A 27,839-nucleotide genomic window follows, 5' to 3' on the forward strand; every position below is an offset into this window, starting at 1 on the left:
TTACAGATGAGAGAACTGAGGCAGAGAAGATAAGTGACTTGTTCAAGGTCACACAGCAGTCATGTGGCAGAGCCGGGATTAGAACTCAGGTCTTTCTGACTCTCAGGCCTGGGCTCTATCCATTAGGCCTTGTACATATTTATTCTACTTATTTTATTTTGTTAATATGTTTTGTTTTGTTGTCTGTTTCCCCCTTCTAGACTGTGAGTCCGCTGTTGAGTAGTGACCGTCTCTAGATGTTGCCAACTTGTACTTCCCAAGAGCTTAGTACAGTGCTCTGCACACAGTAAGCGCTCAACAAATACGACTGAATGAATGAATGAAATTAGGCGATGCTGCTTCTCTCAACTGTGCCTCCGTTACATCACTGGTAACTTGAGGCATAAAGAAGTGAAGAGACTCCTCTGTAAAATGGGGATTCATTCATTCAATCGTATTTATTGAGCGCCTGTGTGCAGAGTACATATAGAGCTGTCCTAATCCTCCTTGACCTCTCAGCTGCCTTTGACACTGTGGACCACCCCCTTCTCCTCAACACGCTATCTGACCTTGGCTTCACAGACTCCGTCCTCTCCTGGTTCTCCTCTTACCTCTCCGGCCGTTCTTTCTCAGTCTCTTTTGCAGGCTCCTCCTCCCCCTCCCATCCTCTCACTGTGGGGGTTCCCCAAGGTTCAGTGCTTGGTCCCCTTCTGTTCTCAATCTACACCCACTCCCTTGGTGACCTCATTCGCTCCCACGGCTTCAACTATCATCTCTCCGCTGATGACACCCAGATCTCCATCTCTGCCCCTGCTCTCTCCCCCTCCCTCCAGGCTCGCATCTCCTCCTGCCTTCAGGACATCTCCGTCTGGATGTCTGCCCGCCACCTAAAGCTCAACATGTCCAAGACTGAACTCCTTGTCTTCCCTCCCAAACCTTGCCCTCTCCCTGACTTTCCCATCTCTGTTGACGGCACTACCATCCTTCCCGTCGCACAAGCCCGCAACCTTGGTGTCATCCTCGACTCCGTTCTCTCATTCACCCCTCACATCCAAGCCGTCACCAAACCTGCCGGTCTCAGCTCCGCAACATTGCCAAGATCCGCCCTTTCCTCTCCATCCCAACCGCTACCCTGCTCATTCAAGCTCTCATCCTGTCCCGTCTGGACTACTGCACCAGCCTTCTCTCTGATCTCCCATCCTCGTGTCTCTCTCCACTTCAATCCATACTTCATGCTGCTGCCCGGATTATCTTTGTCCAGAAACGCTCTGGGCATATCACTCCCCTCCTCAAAAATCTCCAGTGGCTACCAATCAATCTGCGCATCAGGCAGAAACTCCTCACCCTGGGCTTCAAGGCTTGTCCATCCATCACCTCGCCCCCTCCTACCTCACCTCCCTTCTCTCCTTCTACAGCCCAGTCCGCACCCTCCACTCCTCCACCGCTCACCTCCTCCCCGTACCTCGCTCTCACCTGTCCCGCCATCGACCCCCGGCCCACGTCCTCCCCCGGGCCTGGAATGCCCCCGATCCCTCTGCCCATCCGCCAAGCTCGCTCTCTTCCTCCCTTCAAGGCCCTGCTGAGAGCTCACCTCCTCCAGGAGGCCTTCCCACACTGAGCCCCTTCCTTCCTCTCCCCCTCGTCCCCCTCTCCATCCCCCCCATCTTATCTCCTTCCATTCCCCACAGCACCTGTATATATGTATATATGTTTGCACATATTTTTTACTCTATTTATTTTATTTGTACATATCTATTCTATTTATTTTGTTAGTATGTTTGGTTTTGTTCTCTGTCTCCCCCTTTTAGACTGTGAGCCCACTGCTGGGTAGGGACTGTCTCTAGATGTTGCCAATTTGTACTTCCCAAGCGCTTAGTACAGTGCTCTGCACATAGTAAGCGCTCAATAAATACGATTGATGATGATGATGATATAGAGACAGTCCCTACCTAACAGTGGGCTTGGGAAGTACAAGGCGGCAACATATAGAGACGGGCCCTACCCAACAACGGGCTCACAGTCTACCAGCGCTTAGAACAGTGCTTTGCACATAGTAAGTGCTTAACAAATGCTATCATTATTATTATTATTATTATTATTAGAAGGGGGAGACAAGACAACAAAACATGTGGACGGGTGTCAAGTCATCAGAATGAATAGAAGTAAAGCTAAATGCACATCATTAACAAAATAAAAAGAATAGTAAATAAGTACAAGTAAAATAAATAGAGTAATATATCTGTACAAACCTATATACAGGTGCTGCGGGGAGGGGAAGGGGGTGGGGGATGGAGAGGAGGAGATGTCCCCCCCAGGCCAGTGGGAAGGGGCAATCAATCAATCAATCGTATTTTGTTCTCTGTCTCCCCCTTTTAGACTGTGAGCCCACTGTTGGGTAGGGACTGTCTCTATATGTTCCCACCTTGGACTTCCCAAGCGCTTAGTCCAGTGCTCTGCACACAGTAAGCGCTCAATAAATACAAATGACTGATTGATTGAGCACTCAATAAATACGAATGATTGATTGACTGATTGAGCGCTTACTGTGTGCAGAGCACTGGACTAAGCGCTTGGGAAGTCCAAGTTGGCAAAATATAGAGACGGTCCCTACCCAACAGTGGGCTCACCGTCTAAAAGGGCAAATACCCAATTTTTCAGTGAGCCTGGGGGAGGCTAAATGGTCGATCCTTTGGCTTTCGCACCAAACTCTCCCTGGCCCCCAGCGTTTTTATCTGTTCTCGCTAAAGGTTATCAATTCCGCTCTCCAAGGTTGCCCATTCCCTAACTGGAGATAACCAGTCAACCTACCCATCAAGCAAAAGCTCCTCACTCTCCGCTTCAAGGCTGTGCATCCCCTCGCCCCCTCCTACCTCACCTCCCTTCTGTCCTTCTCATTCATTCATTCATTCAGTCGTATTTATTGAGCGCTTACTTCTCCAGCCCAGCCCGCACCCTCCGCTCCTCTGCTGCTGCTAACCTCCTCACTGTACCTCGTTCTCGCCCGTCCCGCCATGGACCCCCGGCCCACGTCATCCCCCTGGCCCGGAATGCCCTCCCTCTGCACATCATCGTCATCATCAATCGTATTTACTGAGCGCTTACTGTGTGCACAGCACTGTACTAAGCGCTTGGGAAGTACAAATTGGCAACATATAGAGACAGTCCCTACCCAACAGTGGGCTCACAGTCTAAAAGACTAAAATGGGGACAGCTTGGCACATCGGCCAAGCTAGCTCTCTTCCTCCCTTCAAAGCCCTACTGAGAGCTCACCTCCTCCAGGAGGCCTTCCCACACTGAGCCCCCTTTTTCCTCTCCTCCTCCCCATTCCCCCTTCCCCTCCCCACAGCACCTGTATTTATTACTTTATTTATTTACTTATTACTCTAGATTTATTACTCTATTTTAATAATAATAATGGCATTTATTAAGCGCTTACTATGTGCAAAGCACTGTTCTAAGCGCTGGGGAGGCTACAGAGTGATCAGGTTATCCCACGGAGGGCTCACAGTCAATCCCCATTTTACAGATGTGGTAACTGAGGCCCAGAGAAGTGATGTGATTTGCCCAGTCACATAGCTGACAATTGGCAGAGTCGGGGTTCGAACCCATGACCTCTGACTCCAAAGCCCGGGCTCTTTTCCACTGATCCACGCTGCTTCTCCATTTTATTTGTACATATTTACGATTCTATTTATTTTGTTAATGATGTGCATCTAGCTTTGCTTCTATTTATTCTGACAACTTGACACCTGCCCACGTTTTGTTTTGTTGTCCGTCTCCCCCTTCTAATAATAATAATGATAATAATAATGGCATTTGTTAAGCGCTTACTATGTGCAGAGCGCTGTTCTAAGCACTGGGGGTGGATACAAGGTGATCAAGTTGTCCCACGTGGGGCTCACAGTCTTAATCCCCATTTTACAGATGAGGTGACTGAGGCTCAGAGAAGTTAAATGGCTTGCCCAAGGTCACACAGCAGACATGTGGCGGAGCCGGGATTCGAACCCATGACCTCTGACTCCAACACCCGGGCTCTTTTCCACTGAGCCACGCTGCTTCTCAGCTGCTCCTTGTAGACTGTGAGCCCGCTGTTGGGTACGGACCGTCTCTATAGGTTGCCAACTTGTACTTCCCAAGCGCTTAGTACAGTGCTCCGCACACAGTAAGCGCTCAATAAATACGACTGAATGAACGAATGAATGAATAACATCGCATGGCAACCGCCAGCGAAAACTCCTTGCTTCAGCAGACTGCAGCTTTTGAGTGCCCTGCATTCAGCCAGGGATGTGAGAAAACGGCGACATGCGGTATTGCTGGTGGATGAGAATTGGCATGGCACCAATTGGCACTGGAGAAGCACAGAGAAGTGAAGTGACTTGGCCAAGGTCGCACCGCAAACAGGAGTGGAGCTGGGATCAGCGCTTAGCACATAGTAAGCGCTTAACAAATGCCATTATTATTATTATCATTATTATTAGAGAAGCAGCGTGGCTCAGTGGAAAGAGCCCGGGCTTGGGAGTCAGACGTCATGGGTTCGAATCTCGGCTCCGCCACTTGTCAGCTGGGTGACTTTGGGCAAGTCACTTCACTTCTCTGGGCCTCAGTTCCCTTGTCTGGAAAATGGGGATTAAGATTGTGAGCCCCCTGTGGGACAACCTGATCACCTTGTAACCTCCCCAGAGCTTAGAACAGTGCTTGGCACATAGTAAGCGCTTAATAAATACCATCATTATTATTATTATTACTATTATTACTATTATTATGGCCTAGTTGGGGGAAAGCACCAGTGGCTAGAGCCCGGGCCTGGGCGTCAAATGGCCACAGGTTCTAATCCAGGCTCCGCCACTTGTCTGTTGTGTGACCTTGGGCAAGTCATTTCACTTCTGTGAGCCCACTGTTGGGTAGGGACTGTCTCTATATGTTGCCAACTTGTACTTCCCAAGTGCTTAGTACAGTGCTCTGCACACAGTAAGTGCTCAATAAATATGATTGATTGATTGATTGATTGATTGGGCCTCAGTTCCCTCATCTGTCAAATGGGGATTAAGACTGGGAACCCAATGTGGGACAGCAACCCGATTTGCTTGTATCCGCCTCAATTCATTCATTCAATCGTATTTATTGAGCGCTTACTGTGTGCAGAGCACTGGACTAAGCGCTTGGGAAGTACAAGTCGGCAACATACAGAGACGGTCCCTACCCAACAACGGGCTCACGGTCTAGAAGGGGGAGACAGATGACAAAACGAAACATGTGGACAGGTGTCAAGTCATCAGAATAAATAGAAATAAAGCTCGATGCATATCATTAACAAAATAAATACAATAGCAAATATGTACAAGTAAAATAAATAGAGTAATAAATCTGCACATCTATCCAGGTGCTGTGGGGAGGGAAGGTAACATGTTTTGTTTTGTTGTCTGTCTCCTCCTTCTAGACTGTGAGCCCACTGTTGGGTAGGAACCGTCTCTATATGTTGCCAACTTGTGCTTCCCAAGCACTTGGGAAGCAGCGTGGCTCAGTGGAAAGAGCCCAGGCTTTGGGGTCAGAGGTCATGGGCTCAAATCCCGGCTCCGCCAATTGTCAGCTGTGTGACTTTGGGCAAGTCACTTCACTTCTCTGGGCCTCAGTTCCCTCATCTGGAAAATGGGGATTAAGATTGTGAACCCCCTGTGGGACAACCTGATCACCTTGTAACCTCCCCAGCAGCTTAGAACAGTGCTTTGTACATAGTAAGCGCTTAATAAATGCCATTATTATTATTATTAGTCCAGTGCTCTGCACACAGTAAGCGCTCAATAAATACGATTGAATGAAAGAATGAATATGTTGCCAACTTGTACTTCCCAAGAGCTTAGTACAGTGCTCTGCACACAGTAAGCACTCAATAAATACGAATGAATGAATGAATGAATGAATGGTAGGGCGGGGGTGATGGGGAGAAGGAGAGGAAAAAGGGGGCTCAGTCTGGGAAGGCCTCCTGGAGGAGGTGAGCTCTCAGTAGGGAGAGCTCTCAATGCTTAATACAGTGCTTGGCATAGAGTGAACACTTAAATACCAGAATTATTATAGTCAGAATATGGTCAGAATTTTCCATTCTCACAACCGAAGCTCTCTGACATAGGATTAATCTATTTCAGGTTTTTTTTCCAAGGGGGGGCTGCTGGAGGGGAACACTTCCCAATTTCAAAGATTGCTACAAACGGACACTTTTGGCGAGAGGGGAATGACTACCTTCCTCTTTCAGATCCATCGGGTTGCCTCATGAAGGTGATATTTGTAAACCCCAACACTGTGATGGATTGAAACCTTCGTGCGGCTGAACTTCCACAAATTATATTTGCAAGCGTATGACTCACTGTCAGCTGCTGCCAGAGCCAGGGGGAAGCTACTAGTAAATAAACATTTGCATTTCGGGTCCCGAAAGTAAATCCCGTTCCCCTCCCTCTCCTCAAACAGGCCCACCAGACCTCAGAAGTTGCTCTGCCGGTTGGGACTACGTGTTTCGGGAGACCTTTCCGCTCCCCTGCAGTCGGGGGGAATGGGAAAACTTGGCTGAGCAGTGTCGCGTAGTGGATACAGGCCAGACTTGGGAGTCGGAAGATCCTCGGTTCTAATCCCAGCCCTGAAACTAATCAATCAATCAATCGTATTTACTGAGCGCTTACTGTGTGCAGAGAACTCGACTGAGCGCTTGGGAAGTCCAAGTTGGCAACATATAGAGATGGTCCCTACCCAACAGTGGGCTCACAGTCTAGAAAGGGGAGACAGACAACAAAACAAAGCATATTAACAGAATAAAATAAATAGAATATGTACAAATAAAATAGAGTAATAAATACGTATAAATCAATCAATCAATCAATCGTATTTACTGAGCACGTACTGTGTGCAGAGCACTGTACTAAGCGCTTGGGAAGTACAAGTTGGTGACATATAGAGACAGCCACCAGACATGGGAGATTCATTCAACCGGATTTATTGAGCGCTTACTGGGTGCAGAGCACTGTACTAAGCGCTTGGGAGACACGTTGGCGACATATAGAGACGGTCCCTACCCGACATATATGCTAGTCTGCTGGGGGACTTTGGGCAAGTCGCTTCACCTCTCTGGACCTCAGTTTCCTCATCCGTAAAATGGGGATTACGACTGTGAGTCCCATACGGGACAGGGACTGTGTCCAACCCGATTTGCTTGTATCGACCTCCAGGTTTTAGTAAGCAGCGTTGCTCAGTGGAAAGAGCCCGGGCTCTGGAGTCAGAGGTCATGGGTTCAAATTCCGGCGCCACCACTTGTCAGCTGTGTGACTCTGGGCAAGTCACTTCACTTCTCTGGGCCTCAGTTCCTTCATCTGTAAAGTGGGGACTAAGACTGTGAGCCCCACGTGGGACAACCTGATCACTTTGTATCCCCCCCTCAACACTTAGAACAGTGCTTGGCACATAGTAAGTACTTAACAAACGCCATCATTATTATTAACTGACATCCGCTTCCTCTTCTCCCACTCCCTCCTGCGTCACCCTTGTGCTGGATTTGCACCCTTGCACCTCTCTCTCAGCCGCACAACACTTGTGTCCAGATTCATCATTTACTGATTTCTACTGACGCCCATCTCCTCTAGACCGCAAGCACCTTGTGGGCAAGAGAACGTGTCTCCCAACTCAGTTGGATTATACTCTCCCAAGTGCTTAGTCCAATATTCTGCAACCAATCCATATTTATTGAGCGCTTACTAGGTGCAGAGCTGTGAACTAAGTGCTTAGGGGAGTACGTTACAAAAAGAATGAGCACAAGCGTTCCCTGCCGAGAACGAGCTTTCACGGTAAGCGTGAAATAAATACCTCAATCTCGTCAATCTCGCCGCCGACCTCTCGCCCACGTCCGCCTCTGGCCTGCAATGCCCTCCCTCTTCGTATCCGACAGACATCATCATCATCATCATCAATCGTATTTACTGAGCGCTTACAGTGTGCAGAGCACTGTACTAAGCGCTTGGGAAGTCCAAGTTGGCAACATATAGAGACAGTCCCTACCCAGGAGTGGGCTCACGGTCTAAAAGGGGGAGACGGAGAACAAAACCAAACATACTAACAAAATAAAATAAATAGAATAGATATGTACAAGTAAAATCTCTTCCAAGAAACCTTCCCTGATTAAGCCTCCACTTCCCCTTCTCCAGCTCCCTTCAGCGTCACCCGAATTTTTCCCCGTTATCCACCCCGTCCCTCAGCTTTTCCATACATACCCATTATTTATTTCTATCCACGCCTCTCCCCCTCTAGATGGAAAGCGCGTTCTGGGCAGGGAATGTGTCTACCAACTGCTATATTGTACTCGCCCAAGCGCTTACTGCAGTGCCCTGCACAGAGTAAGACAACTGATTGATTGGCTCGCCATACGCTCTCCTGAAATCAACCTGCCGTAAGAACCGGCCCAGCTGCTGGAGACGGCGAGCTTACCACGTCTATCATCCCTGCCTCAGTTGACTGCTCTAAAAGGAGGCCCCACTGCCCCCCACCCCGAAACCTTTCCGACTGGCAGGCCTGGCTTATTCCTTCACCGGTGGTTTAAGTTTTCGGGCTTTAAAAGACGTCAGTCTCCTTGGATTCTGCTTAGCTGGCGAGAATGCGGTTGGCTATTGCCACGGCCCGGCTGATAAGGTAGAACTGCAAAGACTGGCGAAAAATTAAAGCGCCCGCGAGATGCCAAAAGGGAGGAAACACTGGCGCGCTTTAGAAAAAGGCAATTAGCTCCATTTTCACAACGTGATTTAACATGGTCTCGAAACGTTGAGGAGTCGGTTGGGGGCCACCGGGTGCAATCAGTCACAGGCCCCCAAATCTGCCTTTTTTCTTCCCCCCACCCCCCAACTCTTGGCTCAAGATCTGTCCTTGGGGCGGAAATTCTCTTTAGTCTTCAATCCATATCTGACATTTACTTATTTCTACAAATGCCTGTCTCCCCGTCTAGACTGCAAGCTTGTTTTGGGCAGGGAACGTGTCTTTATTGGTTGTTGTACTCTCCCAAGAGCTTGGTACAATGCTTCACACACAGTAAGTGCTCAATATGACTGAATGAATAATAATAATAACAATAATAATAATAATGATGGCATTTGTTAAGCGCTTACTATGTGCAGAGCACTGAATAATAATAATGGCATTCATTAAGTGCTACATGCAAAGCATTGTTCTAAGCACTGGGGAGGTTACAAGGTGATCAGGTTGTCCCACATGGGGCTCACAGTCTTAATCCCCATTTTCCCTGGGACTGTGTCCAACCCGATTTGCTTGTATCGACCTCCAGGGTTTAGTAAGCAGCGTGGCTCAGTGGAAAGAGCCCGGGCATTGGAGTCAGAGGTCACGGGTTCAAATCCCGGCTCCGCCAATTGCCAGCTGGGTGACTTTGGGAAAGTCACTTCACTTCTCTGGGCCTCAGGTGCCTCATCTGCAAAATGGGGATTCAGACTGTGAGCCCCCCGTGGAACAACCCGATCACCCTGTAACCTCCCCAGCGCTTAGAACAGTGCTTTGCACATAGTAAGCGCTTAATAAATGCCATCATCAAAAATGACACCAAACCCAGCCCTGCTGTTACTTCACGACTTCGGTCCCTCGGGCTCCCAGCCCACCGCACCCACTAGCCACTCTGGTGGTTCTTCCTCCTCCTTTCTCTCTCGGGGAGGCAGACTTTCTGCTTCTCTCATTCATTCATTCATTCAATCGTATTTATGGAGTGCTTACTGTGTGCAGAGCACTGTACTAAGCACTCCTTCAACGTCCCAGACTGAGCCCTCCAGCTAAGAGAAGCAGCGTGGCTCAGTGGGAAGAGCCCGGGCTTTGGAGTCAGAGGTCATGGGTTCAAATCCCAGCTCCGCCAACTGTCAGCTGGGTGACTTTGGGCAAGTCACTTCACTTCTCTGGGCCTCAGTTCCCTCATCTGGAAAATGGGGATGAAGACTGTGAGCCCCCCCGTGGGACAACCTGATCACCTTGTAACCCCCCGGTGCTTAGAACAGTGCTTTGCACATAGTAAGCGCTTAATAAATGCTATCATTATTATTACTTCACCGCTTCTCTCCCTCGTGCTTCCGACCAGCCCCACACACAGCACGCTCCGATGGTTCTTCCTCCTTTCCCTGTCAGGAAGGGTAGACTTCCTGCTTCATCCTGCGAGCAAATGGACTCCAGCTGGACTCCTCCTCTTTCCCAAACCCCCCAGAAAGGGGCTGCCCACTTTTTAAATTTTCTTTTTACTGGTATTTGTGAAACGCTTACCATGTGCCAGGCACTTCCCTAAGCGCTGGGGTAGATACAAAATAATCGTGTTGGACCCAGTAAGCGCTCAATAAATACGACTGAATGAATGAATGACCGGGTTGCCTGTCCCGCATGAGGCTCGGGGTCTTAAGTCCCATTTTACAGAGGAGATAACGGAGGCCCAGAGAAGTGAAGTGACTCACCCACGGTCACGCAGCAGGTGGGATTAGAACCCGGGCCCACGCTCTTTCCACTAGACCACGATGCTTCTCACCTCAAACGGAAGGCAGTTGTGCGGGCAACTGAGGCACTAAGTGATTATTCAAACCTGTGAACCCCCCGCCGCCTTCTTTCCCGGCGCTTAGTACAGTGCTCTGCACACAGTAAACGCTCGATACCATCACTGCTAAGATCAAAATCGCTGAGTGAAGAGGAGGAAAATAACTAATGCTCCAAAGGGATCTCGCCTTGCTAACTGAAGTCAGCTAAAATACGAGCACTCTTGTGGTCAACAGCACAGGTGTCTTTTGATTCTGCTCTAAGCAACTGGCCTAAGGGAGAAGCTAAAGAGAAGCAGTGTGGAATAATAATAGATAATAATAATAATATTCTCCTCTAAGCAATAGGCTTAAAGGAGAAGCTAAGAGAAGCAGCGCGGCATAATAAAAATAATAACGGCATTTATTAAGCGCTATGTGCAAAGCTCTGTTCTATGCGCTAGGGAAGTTACAGAGTGATCAGGTTGTCCCACGGGGGGCTCACAGTCTTCATCCCCATTTTACAGATGAGGGAACTGAGGCCCAGAGAAGTGAAGTGACTTGTCCAAAGACACACAGCTGACTAATGGGTAGAGCACAGGACCTGGATTCTAATCCTGACTCCGCCACCTGCCTGCTGAGTGACTTCGGGCAAGTCACTTCACTCCCTCAGTTCCCTCACCTGCAGAACAGGGATTCAATCCCAGCTCTTCCCCCTACTTAGGCTGGGAGCCCCACATGGAACCCGATTATGTTGGGTTCACCCCGGCGCTCAGTACAATGCTTAGCATCATCATCATCATCAATCGTATTTATTGAGCGCTTACTATGTGCAGAGCACTGTACTAAGCGCTTGACATAGCACACATGGCATAGTACATAGCATAGCTATGTACAAGCGCTGTGTACATAGCACACAGTAAGCGCTTAAATACCACGATTAAGGAGCGTAAAAAAATCTCCCTGGTTCGGACCAAACGGATGGGAGAGCGGAGGGGGTGAGCCACAGCAGTTTTTTGGCGGAATTCCCTTTTCATGGATTGAGTGAGCTGGGGCTCCGTTTTCCGGTCTGGATCTTCCGGATCTGGTGGGGATTGTGGGGCCTTGGTGCCTCCGTCTCTGCACATCTCTCCCGGCCCTGCTTCCCACCCTGGAATAGCGCAACGGAGACCTGGATAACCACAGAACACATCAGGCGACACTTCCTCAAAGTGTCGCTGGCGGCCGGAGCCGGGGCAGACCTTTCCCAATCTGTCAGGCGGCCCGGACTGGCAGCTTTCGGATTGGTGGAGGCTTTGAATCAGAGAAGTAGCACGGCCTCGTGTCAAGAGCCCGGGCTTGGGAGTCACAGGACGCGGGTTCTAATCCCAGCTCCGCCACTTGTGTGCTGTGTGACCTTGGGCGAGTCACTTCACTTCTCTGGGCCTCCGTTACCTCATCTGTGAAATGGAGATGAAGACTGTGAGCCCCACGGGGGACAACCTGATTACCTTGTATCCACCTAGTGCTTAGAACAGTGCTTGGTGCATAGTAAGAGCTTAACAAATAGCATATTATTGTTGTTTTCATTGGAGTCATTCACTCATTGTCATATTTATAATAATGTACATATCTATTCCATTTTATTTTGTTAGTATGTTTGGTTTTGTTCTCTGTCTCCCCCTTTTAGACTGTGAGCCCACTGTTGGGTAGGGACCGTCTCTATATGTTGCCAACTTGGACTTCCCATGCGCTTAGTACAGTGCTCTGCACACAGTAAGTGCTCAGTAAATATGATTGATTGATTAATTAAGCGCTTACTATGTGCAAAGCACTGTTGGCTTTTGAGCGCTTACTGTGTGCAGAGCACTATACTAAGCTCTTGGGAAGTACAAGTTGGCAACATACAGAGACGGTCCCTACCCAACAACGGGCTCAAGGGGATACTATCCTATTTATTTTATTTTGTTAATATGTTTTGTTTTGTTGTCTGTCTCCCCCGTTCTAGACTGTGAGCCCGCTGTTGGGTAGGGACCGTCTCTATATGTTGCCAATTTGTACTTCCCAAGCAAGTTAAGTGACTTGCCCAAAGTCACCCAGCTGACAATTGGCGGAGCAGGGATTTGAACCCATGACCTGTGACTCCAAAGCCCGGGCTCCTTCCACCGAGCCACGCTGCTTCTCTGTGCTGCTGCACTGTTCTAAGCACTGATACAACAGTAAACAGATACTTTCCCTGATCACAATGAGCTTACAGTCTAGAGGGGCATTTATCAACGGTACGTGAGCAGTTAAGGTGTGCGGAAAGCACTGTATTAAGCGCTTGGGAGAGTGAGTTATAACAGAGTAGGTGGGCACGTCCCCCTGCCCACAATGAGTTTACGGGCTCAAAGTCTGCGGGTCCCTCCTCGGGGTGGTCGAGGCCGCTGGCATCAAGCGGGGCTTACCCGCTTCACCACAACTGTGAGGGAAAGGTCCTGCTGACCTTGGCCAAGTCAGTCGACTTGAAGTCTCTTAGCGCTCAATAAATATGACTGAATGAATGAATGAATGAATGAAAGGGGATTAGAGATCCTTCCATGACCGCCACTATGAGGGGGCTGGAAAACTTGACCATTTGAATTTAAGGAATATCGGCACGGGGTAGGAGCCTTCTGTGGGAGTACCAAACTGCCAAATTCTTCCACGCCAAAAATGCCTGTCTTGAAAAACCGAGTCCCTCCTTGGGGTGGTCGAGGCCGCTGGCATCAAGTGGGGCTTCCCGCTTCACCACAACTGTGAGGGAAAGGTCCTGCTGACCTCGGCCAAGTCAGTCGACTTGAAGTCTCTTAGCGCTCAATAAATATGCTTGAATGAATGAATGAATGAAAGGGGATTAGAGATCCTTCCATGACCGCCACTATGAAGGGGCTGGAAAACCTGACCATTTGAATTTAAGGAACATCGGCACGGGGTAGGAGCCTTCTGTGGGAGTACCAAACTGCCGAATTCTTCCATGCCAAAAATGCCTGTCTTGAAAAACCGAGTTCCTCCTTGGGGTGGTCGAGGCCGCTGGCATCAAGTGGGGCTTCCCGCTTCACCACAACTGTGAGGGAAAGGTCCTGCTGACCTCGGCCAAGTCAGTCGACTTGAAGTCTCTTAGCGCTCAATAAATATGATTGAATGAATGAATGAATGAATGAAAGGGGATTAGAGATCCTTCCATGACCGCCACTATGAGGGGGCTGGAAAACTTGACCATTTGAATTTAAGGAATATCGGCACGGGATAGGAGCCTTCTGTGGGAGTACCAAATTGCCAAATTCTTCCACGCCAAAAACGCCTGTCTTGAAAAACCGATCCGTCCCTTTCAGAAGGAGGCAGGCTGACCCGCCGGGAGGAACCTGGAAGCGGACGACGCGCGTGACCTCGGGACAGCCGAATGGCCGCTCACCGGGGTGCTCAACTGCAGCAACTCACGGGCACCAAGATGACTTCAGGGAGCCTGATGAGGACCAGGGGCTATGTCCAAACTCATCTTCAGAAAGCTATCCCGGCGCTCAGCACAACGTTTGGCTTAAATACCTCATTCGATATTATCATTAATGACACAGAACTGTTGTGAGCAATCAATCAATCAATCGTATTTATTGAGCGCTTACTGTGTGCAGAGCACCGTACTAAGCGCTTGGGAAGTACAAGTTGGCAACATATAGAGACGGTCCCTACCCAACAGTGGGCTCACAGTCTAAAAGGAGCAACAGCGGTAAGCTCTCCACCGTAAGCTCCGTTGTGAGCAGGGAACCTACCAGCTCTTATAGTGTACTCTCCCCAGTGCTTAGCATAGTGGTCTGCACACAGTAAGCACTCAATAAAAACGACTGAATGAATGAACGAACCCAGTCTGACAAATCCCCCTGCACGATTGATTGCGGAGCCCACCTTTGATCCTAAACCGTTACCGAGATGGCTGAGTACAGTGAGGACTTATTTTGCTTTTCTCCCCTCCACGGGAGACGTCGCCGCTCTGCTATCCGAGTGACCCTGACGGTCAGCAAAAGGGGTGGGGGAAGGAGCGGGGAGGGGAGGAGGCTTCGTTTTCCATTTACACTCCGAGCTGCAAGATTATCGCTCGGCCCTGAAAAGGCGATCCTGAATCCTAAACGCTGAAGCACGGCTCCTCTGGCCTGCTCGACTGGCAAAACACACTATTTTGTTAGTGTGTTTGGTTTTGTTCTCTGTCTCCCCCTTTTAGACTGTGAGCCCACTGCTGGGTAGGGACTGTCTCTGTATGTTGCCAATTTGTACTTCCCAAGCGCTTAGTACAGTGCTCTGCACATAGTAAGCGCTCAATCAATACGATTGATGATGATGACGACTGGCAGAGACCTAGCGAGGAACAAGAATGAGTGACGGCTTCTTTGTCTCAATAATTAGACCCCCCAAGCGCCCCAAAATACACACTGCCCCTTCCCTCACGCATCCGGAGAAGATCCTCTGGCCGGCACATTACCGGTCAACAAAGACACGCTGGAGGGGAGCGGTCTTAATAATTAATGATGGCATTTATTAAGCGCTTACTACGTGCCAAGCACCGTTCTAAGCGCTGGGGAGGTTACATGGTGATCAGGTTGTCCCTTGGGGGGCTCACAGTCTTAATCCCCATTTTCCAGATGAGGTAACTGAGGCCCAGAGAAGTGAAGTGACTTGCCCAAAGTCACCCGGCTGACAACTGGCGGAGCCGGGATGTGAACCCATGACCTCTGACTCCAAAGCCCGGGCCCTTTTCCATTGAGCCACGCTGCTGCAGGTCTTGCCTGCAGCTCTGAAGTTGCCGCCTTCATCTTCAGCCACATTCGTTCACTCATTTGTATTTATTGAGTGCTTACTGTGTGCACCGCACTGTACTAAGCGCTTGGGAAAGTATGATGATAATAGCATAATAATAATGGTATTTATTAAGCGCTTCCTATGTGCCAAGCACTGTTCTAAGCGCTGGGGAGGTTATAAGGTGATCAGGTTGTCCCACGGGGGGGGGCTCACAGTCTTCATCCCCATTTCACAGATGAGGGAACGGAGGCACAGACAAGTTAAGTGACTCGCCCAAAGACACACAGCTGACAATTGGCAGAGCCGGAATTCAAACCCATGACCCCCGAATCCAAAGCCCAGGCTCTTTCCACTGAGCCACGCTGCTTCTCTCTCCAACCTAATTTGTTAGCTTGTATGCACCTCACGGCTTAGTACAGTGCCTGGCTCATAATAAATATTTAATACCAACCAAAAAAAAAAATCCAGTGCTTAAAACACCGCCTGGCATATAAACGCCTAAGAAATACAGAAAACAAAAACCAGAACAAAATAAAAAAAATGCCTAATACAGAAAACAAAAGGCAGAACAAAATAAAAAAAAGCACACAACGCTTATTAAAAGACACTCCCCAAACAAAATATCGGAGGGAAAGAAAAGATCAGCCAACAGGGAAACATTCTGTGGCAATCACAACTGCATTACACCTGCTATTGGGAAATTTTCTACCTCATCCATTGTGGCAGGGTAGTTTGATCCGGCTTCCTGGAAGGGCACTGGCTCTGCAGCCTTTTTTTTTGTTGGCAGGAGAAAGTCCTGATGGCAAGTTTTCCGGCACTTCTGCTTACCTGACACTTCTGCTAGTTTGTCAACCCGGGCCTGGCGCGTTCCCGTTGGAATACAACCGACCCATTCTACCTGACTGCTCTGTCGGGGAGGTGGGTATCGTTCGGGGTGTTTCTACAACACAACTTCATTCCACAACCCGTAATCTCTGACTCCCTGCCAGCTGCTGAATGGCAATTCCCTTCCCCATGGCACCTGTATATATGTTTGTACATATTTATTACTCTATTTATTTATTTTACTTGTACGCATCTATTCTATTTTAGTAGTATGTTTGGTTTTGTTCTCTGTCTCCCCCTTTTAGACTGTGAGCCCACTATTGGGTAGGGACTGTCTCTGTCATCATCATCATCATCAATCGTATTTATTGAGCGCTTACTATGTGCAGAGCACTGTACTAAGCGCTTGGGAAGTACAAATTGGCAACACATAGAGACAGTCCCTACCCAACAGTGGGCTCACAGTCTAAAAGGGGGAGACAGAGAACAAAACCAACCATACCAACAAAATAAAATAAATAGGATAGATATGTACAAGTAAAATATGCTGCCAACTTGTACTTCCCAAGCGCTTAGTACAGTGCTCTGCACACAGTAAGCGCTCAATACGATTGATGATGATGATGATAATTCAGAGAGCAGGCAGCTAGGCGTGGGGAAGGAAGAGAGCCCGAGAAGCAGTGAAGGTCAGAAGGAGCAGAACTGCAGCAAGGTGGCAGGCCGCTGGCTGCAACACGGGGAAAATTAAATCAGGGCCACACTCAAGAAGAGTTAAACGGAACCAGTATCATAATAATAATAATAATAATAATGGCATTTATTAAGCACTTACTATGTGCAAAGCACTGTTCTAAGCGCTGGGGAGGTTACAAGGCAATCAGATTGTCCCAGAGGGGGCTCACAGTCTTAATCCCCGTTTTACAGATGAGGCCCAGAGAAGTGAAGTGACTTGCTCAAAGTCACCCAGCTGACAATCGGCGGAGCGGGATTTGAACCCACGACTTCTGACTCCAAATCCCGTGCTCTTTCCATTGAGCCATGCTGCAACTCTGCCGACCTAACTCATATTAAAAGCCCGCCGTCCGGGAGGGTGGTGGAATGACCGTTAGGAAAAGGTGGAACCTAAAGGTGGGCGAAAAAAGAGGGAAGCAGCCAGCGGGAGAGGAAGCAGTGTAGCCTAGTGGGTAGAGCCTGGGCCTGGGTGTCAGAAAGACCTGGGTTATAATAATAATAATAATAACGATGCCATTTATTAAGCGCTTACTATGTGCAAAGCACTGTTCTAAGCGCTGGGGTAGATACAAGGTAATCAAGTTGTCCCACGTGGGGCTCACAGACTTAATCCCCATTTTCCAGATGAGGGAACTGAGGCACAGAGAAGTTAAGTGACTTGCCCAAAGTCACACAGCCGACAAGTGGCGGAGCCGGGATTTGAACCCATGACCTCTGACTCCAAAGCCCGAGCTCTTTCCACTGAGCCACGCTGCTTCTCTAATAATATTGACAATAATAATAATAATGGCATTTGTTAAGCGCTTACTATGTGCTAAGCGCTGATCCCAGCTCCACTCCTATTTGTGGTGTGACCTTGGCCAAGTCACTTCACTTCTCTGTGCCTCCGAAAAAAAGGGGGATGAAGACCGGGAGCCCCACGTGGGACATGACTGATTAGGCTGTAATTACCCCGGCAATTAGTACAGTGCCTGGCATGTAGTAAGTGATTAACAAATGTCATTAATAAAACAAAAAAAGGGAAGGAGAAATTTTTATTACTGGACAGGGAAGTAGGCAAGTTTTCTGCCAGCTAAGGGGAAGAGGAGACGGTCAGTGGAAGTAAAGAAGGAACAAGAACTTGGACAGAAACCACCCCTACAATGGAGCACTCTGTTCACCCCCAACCCCCTTCATTCATTCATCACTCAATCCTATTTATTGAGCGCTTACTGTGTGCAGAGCACTGTACTAAAACCCAGCGTGAACTAGTGGGAAAAACCCAGGCCTGGGAGTCGAAGGGACCTGGGTTCTGATCCCAGTTCCCCCACTTTGCCTGCTGTGTCACTTCACTTTTCCGGTCCTCAGTTCCCGACTCGGTAAAACGAGGATTAAGATTGTGCGCCCTATGAGGGACAGGGACTGTGTCTCTATTAGCCTGTATCGACCCCAGCCCTTAAAACAGCACCTGGCACGTAGTAAGCGCTCAACGAGCACCACAGTTATTATTTAGTTCAGAAGCCCCTCGGGGACCAGGATCAGAGATACGCAAAAGGGTTAAGAGCTTAGAGATGCTGAGGTTGGAATATACCGCTGACCCCTACCAAGTGAAGAAGGAGATGAAGACTATAGATTGCAAGCTCAATGTGGGGAGGGAACGTGTCTGTTATACTGTTATTTGTGGTCAGTCAATCGTGTTCACTGAGCGCTTACTGTGTGCAGAGCACTGGACTAAGCGCTGGGGAAAGTACGATATAACAATATTACAGACACATTCCCTGCCCACAGCGAGCTCATAGTTTAGAGGGAGAGACATAAAATAAATAAATATTATTTATATATAAATATATATATTTATTAATATAAATTTATTATTTATATATGGCATAAATAAATTACAGATTTGTAAATCACTGCTGTGGGGCTGGGGAGGAATGAATAAAGGGAGCAAGTCTCGAATCAATCGATTCTTTGTGCTCCCAAGTGCTTAGTACAGTGCCCTGCATACAGTAGGCGCTCAGTAAATACGAATGATGGATGGGGAAAATGAGGTCTTCTTATCTCGTTCCTCCGTCCACCACTGATACCTGTGGGCGTCTAATTCAGTGGGCTTACAGGGGACGGAGAGGGTTAGCTCCATGAATCCGCATCCCTGTGGGAGCCAAAATTCTGCGGCCTTGTCTGAGCGCCCCCGCACCCCGGGTCTCTGGAGGGAGAGAGGAATTAGAAAAGAGTGGAAGGGTTAGAAAGGCTTCTAGAAGCAGCTCAGCTTAGTGGAAAGAGCCCAGGTTTGGGAGTCAGAGGTCGTGGGTTCTAATTCTGGCTCCGCCACTTGTCTGCTGTGTGACCTTGGGCAAGCCACTTGGCTTCTCTGGGCCTCAGTCACCTCGTCTGTAAAGTGGGGATTAAGACTGTGAGCCACACGTGGGACAACCTGCTAACCTTATATCTACCCCAGTGCTTAGAACAGTGCTTGGCACAGAGTAAGCGCTTAACAGATACCATAATTTATTATTATCATTCCAGCTCCACCGCTTGCCTGTGTGGCCTTGGGTAAGTCACTTTGCTTCTCTGGGCCTCAGTTCCCTCATCTGGAAAATGGGGAATAAGACTGAGAGCCCTATGCAGGACAGGGACTGTGTCCAACCCCATCTTCTTGTATCCACCCCAGTGACTGGCACATAGTGAGCACTTAACCAATTCCCTCATTGTCATTATAATAATAATGGCATTTATTAAGCACTTACTATGTGCAAACCACTGTTCTTATCATTAGCCCTCTGGGTCGATTCATTCATTCATATTTATTGAGCGCTTACTGTGTACAGAGCACTGTACTAAGCGCTTGGGAAGTACAGATGAGGGGCAGGGGCAGAATTAGGGTGACCGCTCAGCTCTGACTACAAAGTTTCTACTCTTCCCTGCCAAGGTTGCCGGGTGCATCGGGGCAAACCCTTTCACCTCTCGGTTTCACTTCCTCGTGGGGATAACACAGACACGGTTCAGTCTGGCCAATGCTCATTTGGGGAATGGGAACTGTACAGATGACTCCTACGTCACGATATAAAAAAGAAAAAGCTGAATAAAGGCACAGGGAACTCAAATATGAAAACACTTGGGGCCAAATAGTACATCATTAACTAGGAATATGCCTACCTCATGTCATTATTAAGAAGAGCACAGAGCTTCTATGTCACCAGAAGTGTTTCGGCTTTCAACGCGTTAACAGAAGCATCCACTGGTTTTGGAAGCGGATTTCTGGGGTCAGTGGTCTTTTGGGAACACATATAAACTCCCTCTACTTTCTGCAACTCTGGTATTCAGTCCATTAGAAATAAATCCAGTTGCCGGAACTGATTTGTACTTCCCAGGCGCTTAGTACAGTGCTCTGCACACAGTAAGCGCTCAATAAATACGATTGATGATGGAAGAAACCACAGAATGGGTCTCATCCTATAAGTCCCCTAGACACAGGTATATAAAAAGGGCCTCATGACCTAAACTGATGCTAGCCATCCTCGTATTCTGCAATGAGAAAGTCCCAAAAAACAATTGATTGCTCATTCACTCATTCCGTCGTATTTATTGAGCGCTTACTGCGTGCAAAGCACTGTATTAAGCGCTTGGGAAGTACAAGTTGGCAACATATAGAGACGGTCCCTACCCAACAACGGGCTCACAGTCTAGAATGGGGAGACAGACAACAAAACAAAACATGTGGACAGGTGTCAAGTCATCAGAAATAAATAGAAGTAAAGCTAGATGCACATCATTAACAAATAAAATAAATGGAATACAAAATAAAATAGAATACAAAATAAATAGAATAGATTGTTAATATCAATTGAGACTACGCAGAGGTAAACTACACTGCGATCTCCCTCCTATTCTAGTTCCTTAGCGGGTTAGACAACAGGGCAAATAGAGCTAAGTAACGGGATCTCCTCCCGGAGACCTGTAACAACAGGAGACTCTGTTCCCGGAGATCTCTCTCAAATGTCGAACTGCTGTCCTGGAAGTAGGAAGATAGTCTAGATATCTTGAGTGTTCCTCCAGCCCTGGGAATCTCTCAGGATTCACACCAAGCCAGGGGTTTCCAGGTTTTGTTTTGTTTTTTCCCCCGGCTCAGCAGTCAAATTCCAGGATTCTTTTAAATGCTCAATAAATAATAATAATAATGATGGCATTTATTAAACGCTTACTATGTGCAAAGCACTGTTCTAAGCGCTGGGGAGGTTACAAGGTGATCAGGTTGTCCCACGGGGGGCTCACAGTCTTCATCCCCATTTTTACAGATAACAGGCATAGAGAAGTTAAGTGACTTGCCCAAAGCCACCCAGCTGAGAATTGGCAGAGCCGGAATTAGAACCCTTGATCTCTGACTCCAAAGCCCGGGCTCTTTCCACTGAGCCACGATGCTTCTCTCAGTAAATAATTTATTGTCAATAAATACCGACTGACACAACTAACAACAATTGTGGTGTGACAAGCGATTACCATGTGTCAAGAAGTGAAGTGACTTGCCCAAAGTCACACAGCTGACGAGCGGTGGAGCCGGGATTTGAACCCATGACCCCTGACTCCAAAGCCCGGGCTCTTTCGACTGAGCCACACTGCTTCCCCAAGTCAAATGACTGGCCCAAAGTCACACAGCAGACAATTGGCGGAGCCGGGATTTCAACCCATGACCTCCGACTCCAAAGCCCGCGCTCTTTCCACTGAGCCACGCTGCTTCTCTTGCCTCCCCCATCGTCATCATCAATCGTATTTATTGAGCGCTTACTGTGTGCACAGCACTGTACTAAGCGCTTGGGAAGTACAAGTTGGTAACATATAGAGACAGTCCCTACCCAACAGTGGGCTCACAGTCTAAAAGGGGGAGTCTGGCCCCTCCCAGAGCCCTCAAATCTTCCTTTCTGGCAACAACTTTGGGCGCTGAAGACCTCTAATAAACCACGGGCAGCTTCAAGGGATCCTCCGCCTGGGCAAGTCACCATACTGTACCCGCGCCAGCCTTCCTCTCCCCCTCATCTCCCTCTCCATCCCCCCATCTTACCTCCTTCCCTTCCCCACAGCACCTGAATATATGTATATATATTTGTACATATTTATTACTCTATTTTACTTGTACATATCTATCCTATTTATTTTATTTTGTTAGTATGTTTGGTTTTGTTCTCTGTCTCCCCCTTTTAAACTGTGAGCCCACTGTTGGGTAGGGACTGTCTCTAGATGTTGCCAATTTGTACTTCCCAAGCGCTTAGTACAGTGCTCTGCACATAGTAAGCGCTCAATAAATACGATTGAATGATTGATTGATTGCAAAGGAAGCGCCACACTTTCTGGGGAAGACTTTCACACCTCAGCACCTGGAAGCGAAGATGATCTAACGATATCGGTAACAGCTAACATCGGCAGTGACGGTAATCATCGTCAGGACTATGGCCGGGGGGGGGGGGTATAGCTCAGTGGTAGAGCATTGGACTGCAGATCAAGAGGTCCCCGGTTCAAATCTGGGTGCCCCCTCATGAATTTATGACGCTTTTTTGATCAGGGATTGTAACTATAATAATTACATTTCTTAAGCACTTAATATGTGTCAGGCACTTTTCCAGCTTTGCACATAGCGCTTAACAAATGCCATCATCATCATCATCAGTTGAGAATAAGCAGCAGTAGGCTACCTTCCAAATTTCCCTCCCCCAGCAGAGCCTGGGAGTCCAGAGGACCCGGGTTCTAAACCCGGTTCGGCTGGGCGACCTTGGCCGCGTCATTTTACTTCCCTACGCCTCAGTTCCCTCATCTGCAAAATGAGGATTCAATACCCTCTTCTCCCTCCTACTTAGCCCCCCGTGGGATCTGAATATCTTGTATCGATCCTAGAGCTTATACAGTCCTTGGCACATAGCGCCGAACAAATGCAATGTTGGTTTTGGTGGGTTTTTTTTTTTTTTAAAATAATAGGCTTTTCATGTTATAGGAAGGAACTGTGGTGACAGCGACGGTTCTGTCGCCACTCTTCAGACTGTTCCTCTAAGGCTGGTAAACGGGGGAGGGGGAGAAAGAGGTCAAATGACATGGGGTGGGCACGATCCACCTTTTAAGCGACGGTTTCCCCATTACTTCCCGACAGGAACAGACTGCAGCAATGGCCCGCGCCCTCAAAACGGGCACCGACCCAACCGGGCGGGAGCCAACGGTGAAGTTGAAAAAAGAACGGCCTTAATCAATCGCTGACGTATTCACAGGCCAGCCGGCTTCACGGTTCCCTCGTCCGAACCCCCGGTTCCCTACTGGACCGAAACGGAGCCACCCCCCCTCAACCTTTCCCGATGTTTCAAAGCCCCAGAAAGCCGGACTAACGGACGTTCTGATTTCCTGCGCGGCTCGGCCGCTTCAGGTGGACAAAGGGGAAAACCAAAACCAAAACCCACGTCCCTGTTAGCCGAAAGGCGACGGGTTATTTTCCGCCTCTTGCTGCAGAGGGGAGAACAATTAAGCCAGTCAGAAAATTCCAGACTCGGGTTACAGGGAGACCTCGGGATAGGTGATGGGGTGGCGGCGCAGGGCGGGGGGGAAAGCCAGACCGTTTCCACAACGCATTCAGTCGGTGAGGATGAGGGGTGGGGGTGGCCGAACACGCTTCCCACCTAGGTCTCCTGGGTCCCCTCTGGACCGTAAGCTCGCTGTGGGCAGGGAATGGGTCTGATATTACTGCTACAGGGCACTCTCATTCATTCATTCAATCGTATTTATTGAGCGCTTACCGTGTGCAGAGCACTCTACTAAAGCGCTTGGGAAGTACAAGTTGGCAACATATAGAGGACGGCCCCTACCCAACAGCGGGCTCACAGTCTAGAAGACTCCCAAGCGCTCAGAGCAGTGCTCTGCACGCAGGAAGCGCTCAATAAGGACGACTGATGGGGCGAGAGCATGGGCTTGGGAGTCAGGGGTTCCGGGTTCTAATTCCAGCTCTGCCACTTATCCGCTGTGTGACTTTGGGCTAGTCACTTCGCTTCTCTGAGGAAGCAGCGTGGCTCAGTGGAAAGAGCGCAGGCTTTAGAGTCAGGTCACGGGTTCGAATTCCAACCCCCCCCCCCCCGCCCCCGTCTGCTGTGTGACTTTGGGCAAGTCACTTACCTTCTCTGAGCCTCAGTTACCTCACCTGTAAAATGGGGATTAAGACTGTGAGCCCCATATGGGACAACTTGATCACCTTGTAAACCCCCCAGCGCTTAGAACAGTGCTCTGCACATAGTAAGCGCTTAACAAATGCCATTATTGATTAATTAATTAATTAATTAATTCTCTGGGCCTCAGTGACCTCATCTAGAAAATGGGGGGTGAACGCTGTGAGCCCCACCTGGACCTGATCACCTTGTATCTCCCCCAGTGTGCAGAACAGTGCTTGGCACACAGTAAGTGCCTAACAAATATCACCATTATTATTATCATCATCATCATCGGCCTGTCCAGACTCTTCCTCGAGGAAGGACACGAGGGGGCAAAGGAGGGAAAAGGGGGATGCTCCTGTGGCTCCGTGCAAAGGCCAGGAAGAAGATAAAGTCCCCCGGGATCGGGAGTTTGACCGTTCGCCCCCCCCGATACCCAGTCGGGCAACAGGGGCAGTGGCGGGGGAAGGAGGGCGGGTCCTCAGCCCGGACGGCCAGAGGACCTGGGTTCTAATCCCGCCTCCGCCGCTTGTCTGCTGTGTGACCTTGGGTAAGCCGCCTCACTCCACTATGCCTCAGTTCCCTCGACTGTAAAATGGGGATGAAGGCTGCGAACCCCACGTGGGGCAGCCTGATGACCCTCTATCTACCCCAGCGCTTCGAACGGTAATAATAATAATGATGGTACTCATTAAGCGCTTACTCTGTGCTGAGCCCTGTTCTAAGCGCTGGGGGGAATACAAGGTCATCAGGTTGTCCCCCGTGGGGCTCCCAGTCTTCATCCCCGTTTTCCAGAGGAGGGAACTGAGGCCCAGCGAAGGGCGGCGACTTGCCCAAAGTCACCCAGCCGACCCGGGGCAGGGCCGGGATTGGAACCCATGGCCTTCTGAGGCCTGGGCTCTTTCCACTGAGCCGTGCCGCTTCTCCCAGAGTAGGCGCTTCACACACTCATTCCCTCAATAGTATTTATTGAGCACTTCCCGTGTGCAGAGCACTGGACTGAGCACTTAGGAAGTACAAGTCGGCGACAGATAGAGATGGTCCCTACCCAACAAGGGGCTCTCCGTCTAGATGTAATTATAATAACGATAACTATAAGGAACATACCCTTATGTCCCTATATCCTTGGACATACCCTTATCGTTACCACTATTATAATTATGTCGCTATTATTTTATAGCTGTTATTAGGAATAAGGACATACCCCTATAATAATAATAATGTTGGTATTTATTAAGCGCTTACTGTGTGCCAGGCACTGTCCTACGCGCTGGGGGGGAATACAAGGTAATCAAGGTTGTTCCCCGTGGGGCTCCCGGTCTTCATCCCCATTTTCCCGATGAGGGAACTGAGGCCCAGAGAAGTGAAGTGACTCGCCCCAAGTCACCCAGCTGACGAACGGCAGGGCCGGGATCGGAACCCACGACCTCCGACTCCCCAGCCCGGGCTCTTTCCATTCATTCAATCATTCATTCAATCGTATTTATTGAGCGCTTCCTGTGTGCAGAGCACTGTACTAAGCGCTTGGGAAGTCCAATGTGGCAACATCTAGAGACGGTCCCTACCCAACAGCGGGCTCACAGTCCAGAAAGGGGGAGCCAGACAACAAAACATATTAACAAAATAAAATAAATAGAATAAATACGTACAAGTAAAGTAAATAAAGAGTAATAAATCTGTACAAACATATATACATATATACAGGTGCTGGGGGGGGGGGGGGAGCCATAAAAGTTGTGATAAGGGATCAATGAGAGTTGGGGTTACTACAATTACGTCCTTACTACAACAGTTGCGATTAGGGATCAATGAGAGCTGGGGTTATAATCACGTCGTTACCACAACAGTTGCGATTAGGGATCAATGAAAGTTGGGGTTATTATAATTACGTCGTTACCATAACAGTTGCGATTAGGGATCAACGAGAGTTGGGGTTATTATAATTACGTCGTTACCACAACAGTTGTGATTAGGGATCAGTGATAGTTGGGGTTATAATTATGTCCTTACTACAATAGTTGGGAATAGGAATCAATGAAAGTTGGGGTTATTACAGTTACGTCGTTACTACAACAGTTGTGATTAGGGCTCAATGAGAGTTGGAGTTATTACAGTTACGTCGTTACTACAACAGTTGTGATTAGGGCTCAATGAGAGTTGGGGTTATTGTTTTTATGTCGTAACTATAAAAGTTATGATCAGGGATCCACGAGAGTTGGGGTTATAATTACGTCGTTACTACAATAGTTGTGAATAAGAATCAATGAGAGTTGGGGTTGCTACAATTACGTCGTTACTACAATAGTTGGGTATAGGAATCAACGAGAGTTCAATCAATCAATCGTATTTATTGAGCGCTTACTATGTGCAGAGCACTGTACTAAGCGCTTGAGAAGTACAAATTGGCATCACATAGAGACAGTCCCTACCCAACAGTGGGCTCACAGTCTAAAAGCTGTGAGTTGGGATTATTATAATTACGTCGTTACCATATCGGCTGTGATTAGGGATCAATGAGAGTGGGGTTGGTACAATTACGTCGTTACTACAACAATTGCAATTGGGGATCAGTGAGAGTTGGGGTTATTACAATTACGCCTTTACTACAGCAGTTGCGATTAGGGATCAGTGAGAGTTGGGGTTATTACAATTACGCCCTTAGCACAACAGTTGTAAATAGGGATCAGTGAGAGTTGGGGTTCTTACAATTATGTCCTTACTACAGCAGTTGCGATTAGGGACCAGTGAGAGTTGGGGTTATCATAACGACGCCGTTCCCATAAAAAGTTGTGATTAAGGAATCAGTGAGAGTTGGGGTTGTTACAATTACGTCGTTACTACAACAGTTGCGATTAGGGATCAGTGAGAGTTGGGGTTATTACAATTACGTCCTTACTACAACAGTTGCGATCAGGGATCAGTGAGAGTTGGGGTTGTTACAATTACGTCGTTACTACAGCAGTTGCGATTAAGGATCAGTGAGAGTTGGGGTTATTACAACTACGTCCTTACTACAGCAATTGCGATTAGGGATCAGTGAGAGTTGGGGTTATTACAATTACGTCCTCACTACAACAGTTGCGATCAGGGATCAGTGAGAGTTGGGGTTGTTACAATTACGTCGTTACTACAGCAGTTGCGATTAAGGATCAGTGAGAGTTGGGGTTATCATAACGACGCCGTTCCCATAAAAAGTTGTGATTAAGGAATCAGTGAGAGTTGGGGTTGTTACAATTACGTCGTTACTACAACAGTTGCGATTAGGGATCAGTGAGAGTTGGGGTTATTACAATTACGTCCTTACTACAACAGTTGCGATCAGGGATCAGTGAGAGTTGGGGTTGTTACAATTACGTCGTTACTACAGCAGTTGCGATTAAGGATCAGTGAGAGTTGGGGTTATTACAACTACGTCCTTACTACAGCAATTGCGATTAGGGATCAGTGAGAGTTGGGGTTATTACAATTACGTCCTCACTACAACAGTTGCGATCAGGGATCAGTGAGAGTTGGGGTTGTTACAATTACGTCGTTACTACAGCAGTTGCGATTAAGGATCAGTGAGAGTTGGGGTTATTACAATTACGTCCTCACTACAACAGTTGTGAATAGGAATCAGTGAGAGTTGGGGTCATTACAATTACGCCCCTAGTACAACAGTTGTGAATAGGAATCAGTAAGAGTTGGGGTTATTACAATTACGTCCTTCCTACAGCAGTTGCGATTAGGGATCAGTGAAAGTTTTATTTTATTAGTATGTTTGGTTTTGTTCTCTGTCTCCCCCCTTTTAGACTGTGAGCCCACTGTTGGGTAGGGACGGTCTCTAGATGTTGCCAATTTGTACTTC

At 48.3% G+C, this 27,839-nt stretch overlaps 1 protein-coding gene and 1 non-coding gene across 2 annotated transcripts in view; one reads left to right on the forward strand and one right to left on the reverse strand.

Annotated features, from left to right (window-relative positions):
• LOC119936071 (KAT8 regulatory NSL complex subunit 1-like) overlaps positions 1 to 27,839 on the reverse strand; it is a 119,826-nt gene that overhangs the window by 88,846 nt on the left and 3,141 nt on the right. The window lies entirely within an intron of this gene.
• On the forward strand, positions 22,275 to 22,346 carry TRNAC-GCA. The gene has a single exon. It is a non-coding gene; the product is annotated as a tRNA-Cys (tRNA).

The sequence above is a fragment of the Tachyglossus aculeatus genome, chromosome 13 (assembly GCF_015852505.1).
Source record: "Tachyglossus aculeatus isolate mTacAcu1 chromosome 13, mTacAcu1.pri, whole genome shotgun sequence".
NCBI lineage: Eukaryota > Metazoa > Chordata > Mammalia > Monotremata > Tachyglossidae > Tachyglossus > Tachyglossus aculeatus.